Here is a 20,107-nt window from a genome sequence, read left to right on the forward strand (position 1 = left end):
TATAACTGGTAAGGGAGAGACAATATGATGTTTTATTTAATGACAGCTGTTCCCTGGTTTACACTCTCAGTCCCTCCCTTAGCTGCCTCTCTCTCTCTCTCTCTCAGCTGCCTCCTGAATAATTCATCAGATGCAATCCTCTGCACAAAAGGAACCGGTGCCTTCCGACATCAGGCTTATATCAGCTCTGCCCACAGGCCCTGGAGCACCGACCAAAAACTAGACCTTACTCTGCCTCCCAGCAGGTTATACGGTTTGAGTACAGATAACTCTAGCACTGTGACCCCCTATTCCAAGTGATTAGATAGTGGGTGGGATACTGGGAATGAGACAGAATCCCGAGAGTGGATAAATAGACCATTCGGCCCATCAAGTCTGCACTGACCCTCCAAACAGCACCCCACACAGACCCAACCCCCAGTCCCATCCCTGTAACCCTGCATTGTCCATGGCTCCTCCACCCAGCCTGCATATCCCTTGATACAGAGTCAAAATGTGTGACACTGAAAAAGCACATCCAGTCAGGCAGCATCCCAGGAACAGGACAGTCGACGTCTCAAGCATAAATTCTTCATCACACTGGAAAGGTTGACTTTCCTATTCCTCGGATGCTGCTGTGCTTTTCCAGCGCCACACTTTCTGACTCTGATCTCCAGCATCTGCAGCCCTCACTTTCTCCTACATCCCTTGCTACCTCTTGCAAGAGGTTTTGAGTGCAGGAGCAGGGACGTGTTGCTGCAGTTACACAGGGCCTTGGTGAGACCACACCGAGAATACTGTGCGCAGTTTTGGTCTCCGTTTCTGAGGAAGGATGCTCTTGCTCTGGAGGGAGTGCAGCGAAGGTTTCCCAGGCTGCTTCTGGGGATGGCGAGATGGATGCATGAGGACAGATTGACCCGGTGAGGATGGTTTTCACTGGAGTTCAGATGGGGGAATCTCATAGAGGCTTTATACAATTTTAACAGGGCCAGACAGAATAGATGTGTGTGTGTGTGTGTGTGTGTGTGGAGGGGGGTGTTCCCGATGGCGGGTACGTCCAGACCAGGTGTCACAATCTGAGGATTCGGGATGGATCATTTTGGACAAAGATGAGGAGACATTTCTTCACTGAAAGGAATTCCTGATGAAGGGCTTATGCCCGAATCATCAATTCTGTTGCTCCTTGGGTGTTGCCTGACCTGCTGTGTTATTCCAGTGCCACACTCTTTGACTGTGATCTCCAGCACTAGCAGTCTGCACTTTCTCCTGATTTTAGTCAGTAAGGAAATCGTATGTGATGGATAAAAGGCAGGAAAGTGGAGTCACAATCTCAACAAACAGTGGAGTAAACCTGATGGGCCGAATGGCCTACTTCCATACCTATGTCTTACGATCTAAACCAGATAGCGCCAGACAGTGCCGGGGGTGACTAACCCTCCTTCATGTAAAATAAATGGGCGGCACGGTGGCACAGTGGTTAGCCTCAGGCGACTCTCTGTGTGGAGTTTGCACATTCTCCCTGTGTCTGCCTGGGTTTCCTCCGGGTGCTCCGGTTTCCTCCCACAATCCAAAGATGTGCAGGTTAGGTGAATTGGCCATGGTAAATTGCCCGTAGTGTTAGGTGAAGGGGTAAATGTGGATGAATGGGTCTGGGTGGGTTGCGCTTCGGCGGGTCGGTGTGGACTTGTTGGGCCGAAGGGCCTGTTTCCAAACTGTAATCTAATCTAATATAATCTAAATATACACTGCCCCAAACCAACACTAATCAGTTCAGACAGCTCTGACCATAGAATCCCTACGGTGTGGAAAAGCTCTGGACCTTTTCAACAGTAAAGGGAATCTCAGCAAAGATGAAACAGATAAAAATATAAAGAGAGAATTTACAGTAGAAAAACAGACCAAATGATCCCTACTAATAGTGAACTCCCACTCAAGTCTCGAATACAGCGGGATCTTGATGAGATGGGCCAGTGGGCTGAGGAGTAGCAGATGGAGATTAATTTAGATAAAGGTGAGGTGCTGCATTTTGGAAAGGCAAAACAGGGCAGGACTTATACACTTAATGGTAAGGTCCTTAGGAGTGCTGCTGAACCTGGGAGTGCAGGTTCACAGTTCCTTGAAAAGTGGAGTTGCAGATAGATAGGATAGTGAAGAAGACGTTTGGTATGTTTGCCTTTATTGGTCAGAGCATTGAGTATAGGAGTTGAGAGGTCATGTTGTGGCTGCACAGGACATTGGTTAGGTCATTATTAGAATACTGCACACAATTCTGATTTCCCTGCTATAGGAAACATTTTGTGAAACTTAAAGGGTTCAGAAAAGACTTACAAGGATGTTGCCAGGGGTGGGCTATAGGGAAAGACTGAATAGATTAGGGTAAATAGACAAGGTCTTTTGGCAGGAGTGAGAGACTCTAAAATTAAAGGCCATTGCATTAAGATGAGAGGGGAAAGATTTAAAAAGGACCTAAGGGCAACTTTGTCACACAGAGGGTGGTACGTGTATGGAATGAGCTGCCAGAGGAGGTGGTGGAGGCGGGTACAATTACAACATTTAAAACGCATCTAGGTGGGTATATGAATAGGAAGGGTTTACAGAGATATGGGCCAAACGCTGGCAAATTGGACTAGATTAATTAATGATATCTGGTCAGCATGGATGAGTTAGATTGAAGGGTCGGTTTCTGTGCTGTGCATCTCTATGATTCTAGTCACATACTATAGTCTCATAATAATTACTTCAAAACTACCTAAATTGACTGAAAAATACTTTGAAAGTCCTAAGACCATGAAAGACAATCTAAAGATAGAGTAATTCTTTTTTTTTCAAATCATATCTTTCTAAAATTTCATTCATGGGATGTGGCTAGAGCAGTATTTACTGCCCATCCCCAGTTGCCCTTGAGAAGGTTTTGGGAGCTACCTCTCCAACCTCTGTGGTGCTCGTGCTGTAGGTAGACCCACAGAGCCATTGCGGGGGACTTCCTGGATTTTGATCCAGCAACACTGAAGGAACGGTGATATATTTCCAAGTCAGAATGGTGAGTGGCATGGAAGGGAATTTGGAAGTGGTAGTTCCCATGGATCTGCTGCTCATGTCCTTCTGGTTTTGGAAAGTGTTGACTAAAGAGACTTGAAGAATTTCTTCAGTGATCTCATTGTTAGTACAGACTGCTGCTACAGGTTGTCAGCAGTGGAAGGCATGAATGTTTGAGGATCCAGTAACAATATTGAACATTATTCACAGGATTTATTGAGTCTAGTGATTTGCCATTGCTTGCTGAATGTTGTGTCTTTAATGGGAAATAGTTCTTTCCAGCTAAATGTTAGAAAGGCCAAAGTCAATCTCTTTGCCCCCATTGAATGCCCCTTTATCCCTGACAATGACTTCAATCTCCTTCTTGGCCAGTGTCTCAAATTAAACTCAATTATTCACAACTTTGGCTTCCTCTTTGACTTGAGCAGGGCTCATACAAAACAAAAACAGAAACATGCTGGAGAACGTCAGCAGGTCTGGCAGCATCTATGGAGAGTGAAAAACAGAATGAAGGTTCCGAGTCCAGTATGGGTCTCTGTCAGATCTGAGTAAAGAAAGAAGGTACTGTCAAAGGACTTGGCTCAGAATCTCCAGCATTTTCATCCTTTCCCACTGATACAGCTGATCGTCTGATTGGGCCTTGTTTCAATAGGGTTCGTAAGGAAGTGGGTTACCCAGAAAGGTGTTACAAATGCAAATTCTTGTCTCCTTTTCTTACATCAAGGTGCACCAAGTATATAAAATCTTAGTTCAGAAGAAAGGTCATATTAGATTCAAAATGTTGACTTTGTTTCTTTCTTCATACTTACTGCCAAACTTGCTGAGTTTCTCCAGCAATTTCTGCATTTGCTTCTGATTTCCAAAAACCTCATTATTTTGCCTCAATTCGACTCCTGATCCTAAAATCCTATTGCAAGATTGACTGTAGCATCACTGCTCCATCTTTACCCAAGGCATATCACTTACAGCCCTCATGATTCCAATACTCTTCAGCCTGGCCTAGTATCTTCCACTGGTCAGGCAGCATCCAAGGAGCAGGAGAGTTGACGTTTCGGGAAAGGGCTCATGTCGACTCTCCTGCTCCTTGGATGCTGCCTGACCTGCTGCGCTTTTCCAGCAACACATTTTCAGCTCTGATCTCCAGCATCTGCAGTCCTCACTTTCTCCTAGTATCTTCCATCCATTTGTAAACTTCACCTCAGCCAGAACTCTGTTCCTCAATTCTGACATATAACCAAATTCTATCATTCCAATTGTATGAAAGCATAAATAAGGAGTAGCAGTTGGCCATTCAATCCCACCAGGCTGCACTTCCACTCACAAAGATAATGATTGTAACCTCAAATGTACATCCCATCTATCCTTCATAACTTTACACCTCCCAAGCTTAGTAAGAATCTATCCACCACTGCTTTCATTCACTTTTCTTTACAGGAGTTCCAAAATTCAAGGCTGTCTGAAAAAAAGTCCAATGTCTATTTAAATGAAGTGACCCCTGATTTTTAAACAGTGACCACTAGCCTTACATTCTCCCACAATCGACCCTGTCAGGATCCTCCCTATCTTCATTGATCTGTTTTGGATTCCGTCACCCTAGGCTCTTGGTTCATGAACCTGATCATTACATTTCGATCTATCAACGGTCCCTCCCTTCCCCATCCCTAGAACCTTCCTCCATCCCTACCAACCCAAGCACACTCCGGCTTCCCTCACTGCTTTTACTGCTCCTCCAACTCAAGCTTCCAGAATGCTCAGCGAATGCAAATTCCTGTTCTATCCCAATCATTGGCGGGGTGTGGTAAGATCAGGTTTGGGTTGTTGATTAAAGGGCCCTTTGGTTTTGTCCCTATCCTTGGCCCAGGAGGTCCTGGTTCGAGTCCCACCTCCTCCAGAGGCGTGTAAGAAGAAAATAGGTGTGATTGGAAAATAGGTAGAAGGCATTCACAACCATTTCAGTTAAAATCAACATCCCTTTCAGTGACATATAAGGGTTGTTGTAATATAAGGGGTGGTAAAAGAGGACAAATCTCTGGAACTGTACAGACTTCCAACCAGTTTTAGTTGTGACCTGAAGTCATTATGATAGAGGTCTTATACAATTAATGGTAGGGCCCTGGGTAGTGTTGTAGGAGAAAGTGAGGACTGCAGATGCTGGAGATCAGAGCTGAAATCAGCCCTGGATAGTATTGTAGAACAGAGAAACGTAGGGGTTCAGCTACATAATTCTTTAAAATTTGCATCACATGTAGACAGGGTGGTTAAGGCGGTGTTCAGCACCTTTGAGAGAAGGAGTCAGGGCATCATGTTGAAGTTGTTCAGGACATTTGGTGAGGCCTCTTCTGGAATACTGTATCCAGTTCTGGTCGCCCTCCTACAAGAAGAATGTTATTAAACTGGAGAGGGTCCAGAAAAGGTTTACCAGAGGTAATTGGGCAGAAAATAGGAGCGAGTGTGGTACATTGAGAGATTCACAAGACACTTGACACAGAATATCAGAAGAGACTGAATTACATGGCATATTGATGAGCTAACGTTGTAAACTTGAAGACCTGAAGATATCTACATTCAATGTTGGAACATGCAAATCAGAGGCAGGAGACTTACTGATATTGAGAGCCCAGGCTAATCAAACCCTTACGTTTCTGCCCTGACTCAAGATCGAAATGAATTTGTCAGTGAATGAGATGTGCTTTCTGCTTCCATTTTGGGGAATGACCCACAGTTGGGTTTCTCAGTGCTGCATGGGTCCATATCCAATTCAAAATTAACACTCTCATTGCCTGAACAAACAGTTGTCCCTATTAATGTGCATCATGTACGATACTGCATATACAGCCAAGAATTCTCATTTATAGCAATCTATTTAATCAAGTTAAAAATCACACAACACATCACAAATCCTGTGTGATTTTTAACTTTGTACATCCCAGTCCAACACCGGCATCTCCAAATCATGACTATTTAATCAAGGAGCTGGCATGTACAGTCAAGAATTCAAATTTGTGTGAAATATTTAATCAAGGAGCACTTTAGTGCTTAACAAACTCAGGTATACCTGTATTGTTGACTTTATCTTTGATATTTACTCAAATAAGCTTCATTAGCAAAGTAATTGCTTCACTCCTTACGTGTCTGTTAATTAAGTCACTGTGATGACTTCTTGGGTTATTTTTGTCCTTCACCAGATTAGGGCCATTTTGTCCTTATGTATTTAGGCCACTTTGGTTACCATGACATTTTCCTGAAGAATTGTGGGTAAATTCTGCACAAGAGGACTTCGAACTCCTGTGAAAGATAACCATCCCCCACTTCTTCCCATCATGACAGCTTTACTGGTTAAATGAAAATGATCCCCTGGAGGGGGTGGGAAGAGAGGGAAGAGTTCAGAGATTGTGGAGATAATTCATAGCAAAGAGCTATCCACAGCAACACAGGCAACCAATGGGAATCAACCATTCCCCTGACAACTGGAATACATGTGTGCATCCAATTGCATTTTAATGAAAAAAATTGTTCTTCCTATTCCTCTGGTCTGTTACTGCTGATTGCCTGCACTATGCATTCACTATAGCCCTGCCTCTCACACACAGTCCGGTCTCTCTGACTCTTGCACATTCTCTGCAATTTCTTCACTCCTTCTCCCTGTGGAAGTGATCCCCGTCCATGTGTAAGATAAATTTGTGAAAATACAGAGAACACAATGAAGCCGGTGTAATATGGCAACTTGGAGTCACGAGCCTCCGTCCTAGAATCCCTACAATGTGTAAAGAGGCCATTCAGTCTATCGGGTCTGCACTGACCCTTCAAACACCACGGTGGCTCAGTGGTTAGCACTGCTACTTCACAGCGTCAGGGACCCAGGTTTGATTCCAGCCTCGGCTGACTGTCTGTGTGGAGTTCACACGTTCTCCCCGTGTCTGCATGGGTTTCCGCCAGATGCTCCGGTTTCCTCCCACAATCCTAAAATGTGCAGGTTAGGTGAATAGGCCATGCTAAATTGCCCATACTATTCAGGGTTGCACAGATTAGGTGCATTGGTCAGGGGTAAATATAAGGTAGGGGAATGGGTCTGGGTGGGTTACTCTTGGGAGGGTCGGTGTGGATTTGTTGGGCCAAAGGGCCTGTTTCCACACTGTAGGGATTCTGTGATCTTTAGAGTTAACCAACATCCCACTCTATCTCCACAACCCTACATTTTCCATGACTAATCCAACTACCTGCACAGCCCTGGACAGCGCAGGGAATTTAGCGTGGCCAATCCACCTAATTTACACATCTGTGGACAGCAGGAGGAAACCCATGCAGACATGGAGAGAATGTGAAAATTCCACACTGACAATCACCCGAGGCTGGAATCAAATCTAGGGCCCTGGTGCTGTGAGGCAGCAGTGCGAACCACTGAGTCATCAGGCCACATGAAAAGTTCAAACCTGATACATCAACTGATATTTTTCTTTAAGTTGTTGACAGGTTTTTATGTTTCTATAAGATACTGACTGGAATGATCGGCCAAAATTATATCGAAAGATACAGCAGTCTCAAAGGGCCAAACTGTTCCTATTTTCTTTATATTTCCTTGTGAGTTCCTATGCTGAGCCAGCCATTAATTGCCCGTCTCCAATTGCCCCATCAGCAGCGTAGAATCATCCATACATTGCTGTGGAACTGGAGTCACATGTAGGCCAGACCAGAGTCGGAGAGTGTGAGTTGGGGAGACAGAACACCAACTTGTGGAATGTTTCAGAGAACATCTCTGGAACACACGCACCAAACAAACCCACTGCCCTATGGCCAAACACTTTAACTTCCCCTCCCACTCTGTCAAGGACATGCAAGTCCTGGGCCACCTCCACTGCCAAACTCTAGCCATCTGGAGGAAGAACACCTCATCTTCTGTCTTGGGACCCTCCAACCACATGGGATAAATGTGGATCTCACCAGTTTCCCCATTTTCCCTCCCCCAACCTCATACCAGACCCTACTTTCCAACTCGGCACCGCCCTCTTGAGCTGTCTTACCTGTCCATCTTCCTTCCCACTTATCTGCTTCATCCTCCTCTTTGACCTTCGTCCCCACCTTCATCTCCCTGTTGCATTCCCAGCTACCTTACTCACCCCAGCCCCACTCCTCTCTCATTTATCTCTCAGCCCCCTTGGGCTACTCCCTCATTCTTGAAGAGCTTTTACTTGAAATGTCGATTCTCCTGTTCCTCGGATGCTGCCTGACCTGCTGTGCTTTTCCACCACCACACTCTTCAACTCTGATCTCCAGCATCTGCATTCCTCACTTTCTACTAATCCAGACCAGGTAAGGACAGCAGATTTCCTTCCATAAGGGACATTTGTAGATTTTTAAACTCAAGATTTTTATTTAAGTATCACACTCTGCCATGGTGAGAATCAAACCCATATCTCCCAGAACATTGTGCTAGAAATCCAGCACTACAAGCTCGTGACATTACCACTACACCACCACCGTCCCATTTCACAGGCATGGACAGACTTGCACTTGGGTCCACTGAATCCCTTTTTTTTTAAATTTCAGCCTTTCTGCATTTGCTGCTGCCTCCTTTATCCCTTTTCTATGCACGTGTCTGTGTCTTGGAGAATTTGCCTATTTCCTACAACATTGGTCTGCTGTTTGTCTGAGTGTGTGTCTCTCTCTCTCTCTCTGAAGGGGTATTTAATCCAAAGGCCCGAGTCTTGCTTTAAGCACTTCTGCAGCTCTCTTGCAGACCCCCAGCAGATCCAGCAGTATCCATGGAGAGACAGCAAGCTAATGTTTAAACGTCTAGATGCTTCAAGACTCCAAACGTTAGCTTGCTTCCTCCTCATGGATGCTACCTGACCTGCTGTGATTTCCAGCATTTTTTGCTTTCAGTACAGATTCCAGCATCTGCAGTATTTTTGCTCCTCCCCAGCAGATCTACTCCAGGCCAGCTCCGATGAATGCCAGAACGTTAACATTCCACAGGCTCAGCTTCCTCCTGACCTACAACCACATCCCTGCCACACTCCCTTGGACAGCACCAATTTTAATCACTCATTATTAGCGGTTGTGCCTTCAGCTGCCGAGATCCTAAACTCTGGAATTCTGTCCTTAAACCTGTCACTCTTCTATAGATCCTTGTCTTCCCCCAAGCTGCCAGTCACCTGTCCTAATGTTGCCGGCTGTAGCTCAGTGTCAGATTCTGTTTGATAATTGACCCTGTGCAGCATATTGGGTAATATACTCAGTTACTGGTACTCGGAGCAAGTTGTTCTGGTAACTGTACATTATTAAGAAAAGGAAGCCATTAGCTGTACACTCCGTGTAAATTCACCACAAGTCATCGAGTCATAATGTTATACAGTACAGAAACAGACCCTACATCCATGCTGACCAGATATCTTATATGAACCTAGTCCCATTTACCAGCACTTGGCCCATATCCCTCTAAGCTGAAAATGTGTTGCTGGAAAAGCGCAGCAGGTCAGGCAGCATCCAAGGAGCAGGAGATTCGATGTTTCGGGCATAAGCCCTTCCGAAACGTCGAATCTCCTGTTCCTTGGATGCTGCCTGACCTGCTGCGCTTTTCCAGCAACACATTTTCAGCTCTGATCTCTAGCATCTGCAGTCCTCACTTTCTCCATATCCCTCTAAATCTTTCTTATTCAAATACCCATCCAGATCCCTTTTAAATGTTGCAACTATACCAGCCTCCATTACTTCCTCTGGCAGCTCATTTCACACACACACACTACCCTCTGAATGAAAATGTTGCCCCTTAGGTCTCTTTTAAATCTTACCCCTCTCACTCCAAACCTATACCTTCTACTTTTAAACTCTTCTACCCTGGGAAAAAGATCTTGGCTATTTACCCTATCTGTGTCCCTCATGATTTTATAAACCTCTATAGGGTCACCCCTCATCCTCCAACACTCCAGGGAAAACAACCCAGTTTATTCAGCCTCTCCCTACAGTCAAACCCTCCAAAACTGGCAACATCCTGGTAAATCTTTGCTGCACACTTTCAAGTTCCTATAGCAGGGAGACTGGTATTGAAGGCAGTACTCCAAAAGTGGCTATACCAATGCAACATGACCTCACAACTCCTATACTCAATGCACTGACCAATAAAGGCAACCGTAGCAAATGCCTTCTTCACCACCCTGCCTACCTGGGATACCACCTTCAAGGAACTATAAACGTGCACCCCAAGGTCTTGTTGTTTGGCAAAACATCCCAGAACCTTACCATTAAGTGTATAGGTCCTGCCCTGATTTGCCCTATCAGAATCAAAGCCAATACAATACATTTGAAAGGAGTAATTCCTTTTGTAATGCAGGACTGACATAGGAGGAAAGGCTGGATTTGTTATATTCACTGGAGTTTAGAAGACTGAGGGGCTTTCTCACAGAAATGGAGAAGATTTTAACAGTGCTAAAATGCCAGGCCTTGGTAGGCTGTGGACCAAGTGCAGGTAAACAGGGTTAGCGTAGTTTGTGTTTGTTAGTCGGCATAGGCATGGTGGGCTGAAGGGCCTGTTTCTACACTGTACGACTCTACTGGACAGGTTTAATGCAGGAAGGGTGGTCCTGATGATTGGTGTGGTCATAGTGTGGCGACACATGGTTTGGCCATTGAGGCATTAGATAAGAAACAGTGACAGCAATTAATCTGTAAATCATACTGCAGAAATTAATTGGACAAATACATTCATTGGAATCAATACTAATTAGTGAAAGGAATCTCTAAGTGCCCTCAAGCAGCAGGGTGAATTAAAAAGCAGCAGGTCCTTTGTTATTATGAGAACACACCTCTTCAGGACTCCTAACACAGAGATTTAGGGTTTTACAAGCTGCCTGAAGAGAAGTCAAAAATAATTTTAATTATAACCACAGCTGATGACTACAGTGCTACTTCTGTTAGTTAGAGTCAGTTATAATTTACTGGATACCACAAGCACCAGTCAATCAGAAAGCCTTGGCTTTATAGATTACTTACACAACCTCCTTCCCCAACACCACAAAACAATGCTCATCATTCAACTGAATACTTCACATATCCACAGTTACACTTTATTGAAATGGAGTGGAACTACAGCACAATGTTGATCCAGAAAAAATTATATTTTAAGTTTTTTTGAATGGATTCAAGGCTGTGATTGTCATCCTGAGTGAAAACAAAGACAATTATTCCCACAGTTCAGACTCTACAGGTGTGATGCTGGCAACGGAAACAACCTTCACTCATTAAGAAAAACATTATGAAAGGAAAATTAAACTTCAGAGAACAGGATCATCATATGCTGACATGTTATCACCTTATGCGATGCCATATTAATATTTCATTTGCCAGCTTACTTGCACTAATTAGTGAATCTAAGCAAATAAGTGGGGGTTGAAAATGTAGTTCTGCAGATTCACCACCACATTACAAACTATTACTTAAAACGCACTCACGATAAGGTGCTAAAATTGTTGGATGTGCATTTTATTAAGTTAAAGACCCACCCATTGTTTGCTACACCCAATCACAGTGAGTTTGCTATCCAAAGGCATATTGTGCCTGGTTTACAGGATAATCTTTTTTACACAGAAGGTGGCACGCATATTGAATGAATGGGCAGTGGAAGTGGTTGAGGTGAGCACATTAAAAACATTTAAAAGGCACTTGTACAAATACTTGGATAGGAAAGGATTAGAAGGATATGGGCCAAGTGCATGGAAATGGGGTTAATGGTGATGAACATTTTGAACAGCATGGACCAGTTTGCATCAAAGGGCCTGTCTCCGTGCTGTAGGATGTTATGACTCTATGATGTTAACTGTTCTGCTGGCATTCCAAGTGAAGCAATCTCAAACTTTTATCTTAACTCTGCATCAGCTGTTGGTTTAAACTCTTCAATTTTCAGTGTAATTTCCTGCAAACCAGTTAACCATGTGAAAAAAACAGGAAAGAGAGAAAATGGAAAGCACAGGATTGGCAGTTAAGTTCTTTTAGGAACATTTCAGGATGTTCCAACATGCCTTACAGCAAAAAAAAACCTGAAGTGTAGTCACTGGTGTGATTTCGGAAACATATTGGTTAATTGCATTGATAAGATATTTAGCCAACAGCTTTTCCACATGGTAGGAGAATCTAAAACTAGAAGGCATTGGTTTACAGTGAGAAGGGAGAGACACAAAGGCTCCCAGAGGGCAATGTTTTCACACAGTGTGGTGAGTGTCTGGAACAGGCTGCCAGAGGTAGTGGTGGAAGCGAGTATAATTTCATCATTTAAGAAACATTTAGACAGGTACATGAACGGGATAGGAATGAAGGAATTATGGACCAAATGCAGGCAAATGGGACTAGTTTATTTGTGAAAATTTGGCGGGATGGGCAAATTGGGCCAAAGGGCTTGTTTCCATGCTGTAGACCTTCATGACTACTGAGTCACAGAGCTGTACAGCATGGAAACAGACTCTTCAGTCCAACACATCCATGCCAACCAGATATCCTAGTTTAATCTAGTCCCACTTGCCAGTACTTGGCCCATATCTCTCTAAGCCCTTCTTATTCACATACCCATCCAGATCCTGTTTAATGTAATTGTACCAGCCTCTACCACTTCTTTTGGCAGCTCATTCCAAGTACGCATCATCCTCTGTGTGAAAACGTTGCCCCTTAGGTCCCTTTTAAATTTTTCCCCTCTGACCTAAACCTCTATGACTCTATTTGCACACAGCAGACTTCAATAAATAGCAATGTGCCAATGATCAGATAATCTGTTTTTGTGATTTTGAGTGAAGGATAAATATTAACCAGCACTTGGGGGAATTCTCTTGTTCTTTTTAATGCTGTGGAATCTTTTTTTTACATCCATTTGAATGAGCCTCATTTGATTAAAACAGAACTCATTCAAAAAGTAGCATTGCATTTTCTTGTGTTTTCAGCCAGTACTGCAACCTGCACGTTGAGACTCTGGTCTGAATATCTGTGGGCTATGGTGTTCCTACATAAACACCTGTCATTTATGTGTGTAAGAATAATCATCTTATCAGAAAACTAGCATTTCTCATTTAGCACAAGGCCTCTGCTCTCCTGTATCTTTAACACTTTCCTAACCCTCTGTTCATGTTCCCCTCTTTGGTTTGCCATGATTGAGGGCATCATTCCTATGGCAAATGGTTGCCTGCTTCTTATCCAGAGGAATTGCCCTTTGAAAAATCTCTGGGGCAGAGAAGGACTCAAGTGGTAGACAGTGGAATTAATATAATTTGAAAGGTGTGATAAACGCAGTCTTGACTTATCTGTCACAGCCCACTGTTGGCATCCAAGTTTACCAATAACTCGCTTGTTATTTATTTTGTCAATCTATCAGCAACAGGTGAAATAAGATGGGTTTCCTTCTTAACTCCTTTGTTACCCTGAGCAAGATTCACACACAATCTCAGCTCCCCACCTCCCGTGGGAGCAGTTACTAGCCCCGAGCACCACGGTGTCACTTCTGCCTCTGGTGATAATGACCCCACTTTCAATCACGCTGTCGAACTGAGATTTCAGTTTTCCCACTAGAGGATGATGAATTTTGCTGGGTTTGCCATCTTTTTGCATAGTAACGTGATCTTTCCACTTCAATTTGCTTAGACTTTGAATAGTTTTGGAAATTCCTACTGAAACCCTCTCCTCTTTTCTTTCTGAAGTATTTCTTTAAGAACTGAGATACATATCTGCTTGATAGTGATTCCTCTGTATACATAACCTTTCATGATATTTCATCCTCTGTGTTAAAGCTTCTTCCTGATTTGTTCATACACCTGAGGAGCTGAGCTTTCTGGACTTGGAGTTTTATATTTTCTGGACTGACTCTCACAGACTTCAACCACAGCAAGCTGTCTATCAGAATTGAAACAGCTGGCCATGTGTGAAGTTTAAATTATGTTTCAAACACTTGTATCTTCATATTTATGATCTAGAATCTGATTTTTCTCTCTTTGATCTCCACAAGGAATGTAATCACAGATATATTTATATATATATATATATATATATATATATAGAGTCATACAGTATGGAAGAAGACCCTTTGGTCCAACTAGTCCATGCTGACCATGTTCCCAAAAGAAACTACTTCCACCTATCTGAGCTTGGCCCATATCCCTCCAAACCTTTCTTATCCACGTATTTATCCAAATATTGTCTAAATGCTGTAACTGTACCCACATCCAACACTTCCTCTGGCAGTTCATTCCACATATGTCTATATAAAAAATGTTGCCCTTTATGTCCCTTGTAAAACTTTCTCTTCACATCTAAAAAAGATGCCTCATAGTTTTGAACTGTTCCACTCTAGGGAAAAGACCCTTGTTATTCACCTTGTCTAAGCCCCTCATGATTTTATAAACCTCAATAAGGTCACCCCTCAACCTCCTAAGCTGCAGTGAATAAAGTCCCAGCCTATCCAGCCTCTCCTTATAACTCAAACTCTCAATTCCTGGCAACATCCTGGTAAATCCTTTTTGAACCCTCTCCAGTTGAATAATATCCTTCCTAACAGGGCAACAGAACTGCACACAGTACTCCAGAAGAGGCCTCACCAAGATGCTGTACAACCTCAAGATGACGTCCCAACTCCTGTACTCAATGCTCTGAGCAATGAAGGAAAGCGTGCTAAACACCTTCTTAACCAGCCTGTTTACCTCTGATGCAAATTTCAAAGTGTTATATATCTCAGGTCTTGCGTTCCTACAACATTACTCTCAGGACCCTGCTATTAATTATAAAAGCCCTGCCCTTTTACCAAATTGCAACACCTCACATTCAGCCAAATTAAACACCATTGGCCACTCCTCAACACATTGACCCAACTGATCAGTATCTCTTTGTAATCTGAGATCATCTTTTTCACTGACCACTAAACTACCAATTTTGGCGTCATTCACAAACTTACTAACCATGCCTCCTATATTCTAATCCAAATTGTTTATATAAATGACAACCAAAAGTGAACCCAACACTGACCCCTGAGGAACATCGCTGGTCACAGGCCTCCAGTCTGAAAAACAACCCTTCACCACCACCCACTGTTTACTGCCGCTAAGCCAATTTTGTATCCAATTGGCATTGAATTGCATATGATCTAACTTCACTAATTAGTCTACCATATGGAACCTTGTCAAAGGCTCTACAAAAGTCCAGGTAAACACCATCTACTGTTCTGGCCTCGTTAATCCTTTTGGTAACCTCCTTAAAAAACTCAATCAAGTTTGCGAAACACAATTTCCCTTGAACAAAACCATGCTGACTATCACTATTCAGTCCTTGCCTCTCCAAATGCAAGAAAATCCAATCTTTCAGAATCACCTCCAACAACTTACCCACCATAAATGTAAGGCTCACAGCTCCACAGTTCCCATACTTCTTGTTACAGCCTTTTTTAAATAAAGGCGCAACATGAGCCACTCTCCAATCCTCCGGCACCTCACCCATGGTTATAAATAATATAAATATTTCTGCTAGTGGTTCCCCAAATTCTTCCCTAACTTCCCACAATAACCTGGAATTCACATAATCAGATCCTGGAGATATATCCGCCTTGATGTTTTCTAAGACTTCCAACACTTGCTCTTCTGTAATGTGAACTGTTTTCAAAACATGAATATCTATTTCCCAGTATTCTCTAACCTCCATTTCTTTCTTCATCTATTCTTTTGTACCTTTGATGAAAGTTTCCTTGTCGGATGACTTCCATTTTACCTAAAATGTTCCCTTTGGCAGAACCTTTCCTTTGGTTTTGAGGTGATGAGGTGATGTTGATGTTAACGTGCAACATTTCCTAAAATACATCAACTAGTGATCCAAGCAACTCAGCTGCTGGACTTTCATGTGATTCTGTTTGGAGCCAAATCCCTTACAACCCAATATGATCAACAATATTGATGTCTGCTCTTTGTTATTTTGACGAACTTTCAGTGAGGTGATGACATCATCTTGGGAGCTAGCTGACTACGGCAAGATAATCCCCAATGATTCCTTGCGGCACTGTACATTTTACACCTGAACTAACTGCACAGAGGCTAGTATCCCTTCACCAACTCACTCTTTGTTTACAGTACAATGTCTGTGGCTAGCCAACTCGGAGTCAGTCCTGAAGTCAGGAGACTCTCTGAATTCCTAGTTTTTCCTGTTTTTCTAATCAACCTGTTCAGAGATGTTATGTACACACCTCTGGAGCAGGTGGGATTTGAAACCAGGCCTCCCAGTCCAGAGATTGGGACACTGCCGCTGCACCACAAGAGAGCCCTTAATCCCCTGTTTATATTGGTCAGCCAGGGCTCCCTGATTGCCTCAGATTAACAGTCCCAATCAAGGATCTCATAGTCAATAAGACCCACCTGGCTCCAATCACTACAGCACCATTGGTTCTGAATGTGGGATTGTTTGTTTCAAAATTAAATCCTGTTTGGATTGAAGATTCTGATAACTTCACATCAGCTGCTACACAGTCTATAATTAATTCATTCTTCAATGCTCTGAATGTGCACCATCCTCTAGAAAAGATAAATCTGTTTAAAAGTGCTCCTACTGATTGCCAATCGAACTGATTCAGTATCACCCAATAAATTTCTCTTGGACCTAAAGTACATGTCAAATGCTTTAACCAACACACCTTACTTCACTGCATTTTCTTCCATGCTTTGTCTGACTAGGATATCATCAGTTTTTGGATGTACAGCGTACAAAGGGACACTGACTCGATGGTGTTGCACCCTCATGCCATTCTACTGCTCTGAATGCCACTTCCAGAGCTTTTAATCCAGGCATCAGTGTGAGTCTTTGGCATTATCAGGTGGTTGAGGTAATGATGAGGTTTCTACTGGAGTTGCCTTCTTTAAGCGCTGTTACTAATTGACAATCCCTGCTCCACCATCACCCTGGTTATTTCTCCCACCTCTAAGTAGCAGATTCCTCTGGTACACCTGCCCCTTTACAGAGAGTGGTTCACACCTATTTTGAACCGGAGTGAGACCTGACTAACGCCCTAGAGCAAATGAAAACACTCGAACTGTAGAGGGAATATTAAATGTCAGAGCTACGCCATATTAAGTGATAGATTTCACTTTGTTCTATATTTGCACCAGCCCTTTACCATCTGACCGCTTTGTGCATTCACTTCTACCTTGAACTAGACAATGAAGTACACGAGTCTATTATTATTCCTTGATCCTTTTCAAAAAGCCTCGCTGTGTAATTCAATTCCACTTGAGCAGTTATTCTTCACCATGTGCCATATGTTACATTACTCGTCAATTATTAGCACATTCAGTATTAAAATTAATCTCTGGTTCCTTGTGCCCAATTATAACCTGATCTCCAATCTTCTGCACATTATTAGCAAAATCGGCTGCTGTGATTGCTCACTGCATTTAGGTGTTCATGGGCAAGGGACATGTGCACTTGTTTATTTATAATTACAGCGTCATTACAAGAGTGTAGGAATGAATGGAGGGGGTGGGGGGACAGCTGAATTAGACAAATCCCTGTTACCTAGGGACCAAGGCTCCTGGCCCTTGAACCGATGGACAGGATGTGAACACAGTTGAAAAATGTGTTGCTGGAAAGGAGCAGGAGAATCGACATTTCGGGCATAAGCCCTTCTTTCCTGAAGAAGGGCTCATGCCCGAAACGTCGATTCTCCTGCTCCTTGGATGCTGCCTGACCTGCTGCGCTTTTCCAGTAACACATTTTTCAGCTCTGATCTCCAGCATCTGCAGTCCTCACTTTCTCCAGTGAACACAGTTGGTTTGGCAGTTACTGTTCATTTGCTTTTATATAAAATTACATTGATTTACGATGCACAAACAGGACACTCGGTCCAATCGTTTTTTTCTGGTTAACCCTCCTCCCATCCTATATATAAAACTTACAAGCTAACAGGAATTTCCCCACTTCTTCAATTTCTTATCTAACTTCCCCTCCAAATGTATCTGTCACAACTATTCCTTGTGGCACTGAATTCCACATTTTCATCATAATCTGGGCAAAGAAGTTTATTCTGAATTCCACACAGTTTCTCAATGACTTTTAAAAATTCATTCATATGATGTAAGTGTTACTGGCTGGGTCAGAAAGTATTGCCCAGCCCTAGTTGCCCTTGAGAAGGTAGTGGGGAGCTGCCTTCTTGAAACGCTGAAGTACATGTGGTGTAGATAATCTCACAATGCCCTTAGAGAGGGAATTCCAGGATTTTGACCCAGTGCCACTGAAGGAACAGCAATGTATTTCCAAGCCAGGATGGTGAGTGACTTGGAGGGGAACCTGCAGGTGACGGTGTTCCCATGTATCTATTGCCCTTGTCCTTCTAGGTAGTAATGGTCATTGGTTCAAAGGTGCTGTCAAAGGAGTACAGAGGAACCTTGATTATCCAGCATTCGATTAGTCGCATTTTTGATTATCCAGCAAGATCACAAAGTCCCAATGCTTTGCTAAATTGTGTTATTCGGCATTCAATCATGTGAACATTCGATTATCTGAACAAAATACTCGTGTCCTTCAGATAATCAAGGTTCCTCTGTATAAGTGTACTGAGGCACTGCAGTCAAGATTGTGGTGCTGGAAAAGCACAGTAGGTCAGGCAGCATCTGAGGAGCAGCAGAATTGACGTTTTGGGCATAAGCCCTTCAGCAGGATGTATTGCATCCTGAAGATGGTACACACTGCTGCTGCTGAGCATTTGTGAAAATTGAATGTGGTGGATGTAGTGCCAATCAAGCGGACTGCATTATCCTGGATGGTGTCAAGCTTCCTGAATGTTGTTGGAGCTGCACCCATCCAGGCAAGTGGGGAGTATTCCATCACACTCCTGACTGTGCCTTGTAGATGGTGAGACAGGCTTAGGGGAGACAGGAAAGGGTGACATGCCATCAGGTTCTTCTGTGTGTGTGTGTGTGTGTGTGTGTGTGTGTGTGTGCGCGCGCGTGTGTGTGTGTGTGTTTCTTGAGAAAATGTTCAGGCAACCAAGTTGTTTTTGGCTGGCCCACTTGGGAAGATAGCTAAGAGTGAATCATGTTGCTGTGGGACGGGAGTCACATACAAGCGATGCATTTTTCAAAATGCTAATACAAGGTAGGAAGAATCAATTTTCATTAACAAAGTGTCTTTTTTTTTGTGTGTACATGATTAAGCCTATGGCAAGTAAACACGAGGTCACTTTGTCCATTTCTAAGACAGACAGGACAACAACAAAAACCCTTATTCCACCTTTAGGAAGCAAATCCTCTAAAATCAATCTAAAAATGCACCAGAATTCATTTCTGAGGAAGGGACACTGGATCCAAAACATTTACTCTGTTCTTCTCTCTGCCAGACCTGCTGAGTTTCTCCAGCATGCTCTGTTACTGTTCCAACATTAATCACTCCATGTTGAAGTGAGGGCCTGTCATGGATATCTGGGACCTTGTCTGTTCAGTTATGTGTTGGGAGACAACTCTTTTCCTAAACCACTTCATCTCTTCTCCTTATTCCTTAAAATGTGCCCCCCTCCTCTCCCAACCAACCTTCTTAACATCACCTTGTGTGGCAAATTGTTGTTCACTAACATCGCTGTGAAGTGTCCTGCGTTGTTCTGCTACTTTAAGAGTGTTTCATCAATGGAGACTGTTGCTACAGTGGAGTACACAGGCTATGCATCCTCATCCTATTCCTCAAACTCAAGTTTGAATGAAACATTAAAACTGTAAATTGTAATGATTCAACACGGTCATGTGCCTCTGTCCAGAGCAAAACAGAAGGCAGTCAGACTTCATGCCAGCCCCCTACTGGAAGTGGCCAGGCCAGAGGGCTCTCTAACACCCAGACATCAGGCAGACAAGGCGCTGATCCACCTGTCATTCAGTAACACTCAGCTTTGCCCCATTCAGCTCTGTGCTGCAGTTTTCAATATGAAGCTGATTGTCAGCTTGCAGGCTAGTTGGGCTCATGAATAGAAAGCGATTGTGAAACAGCAGAGATTGTGGATTTTCAAAGGCAGCCTGTGTGGGAGTAGCTGAAAGCATTCACATTGCTTCCCATCCAAATACGTCTTCTCAACAACTTACTCTTCATTCAATTTTAATTCATCCTGTGC

Source organism: Hemiscyllium ocellatum, chromosome 26 (genome assembly GCF_020745735.1).
Source record: "Hemiscyllium ocellatum isolate sHemOce1 chromosome 26, sHemOce1.pat.X.cur, whole genome shotgun sequence".
NCBI lineage: Eukaryota > Metazoa > Chordata > Chondrichthyes > Orectolobiformes > Hemiscylliidae > Hemiscyllium > Hemiscyllium ocellatum.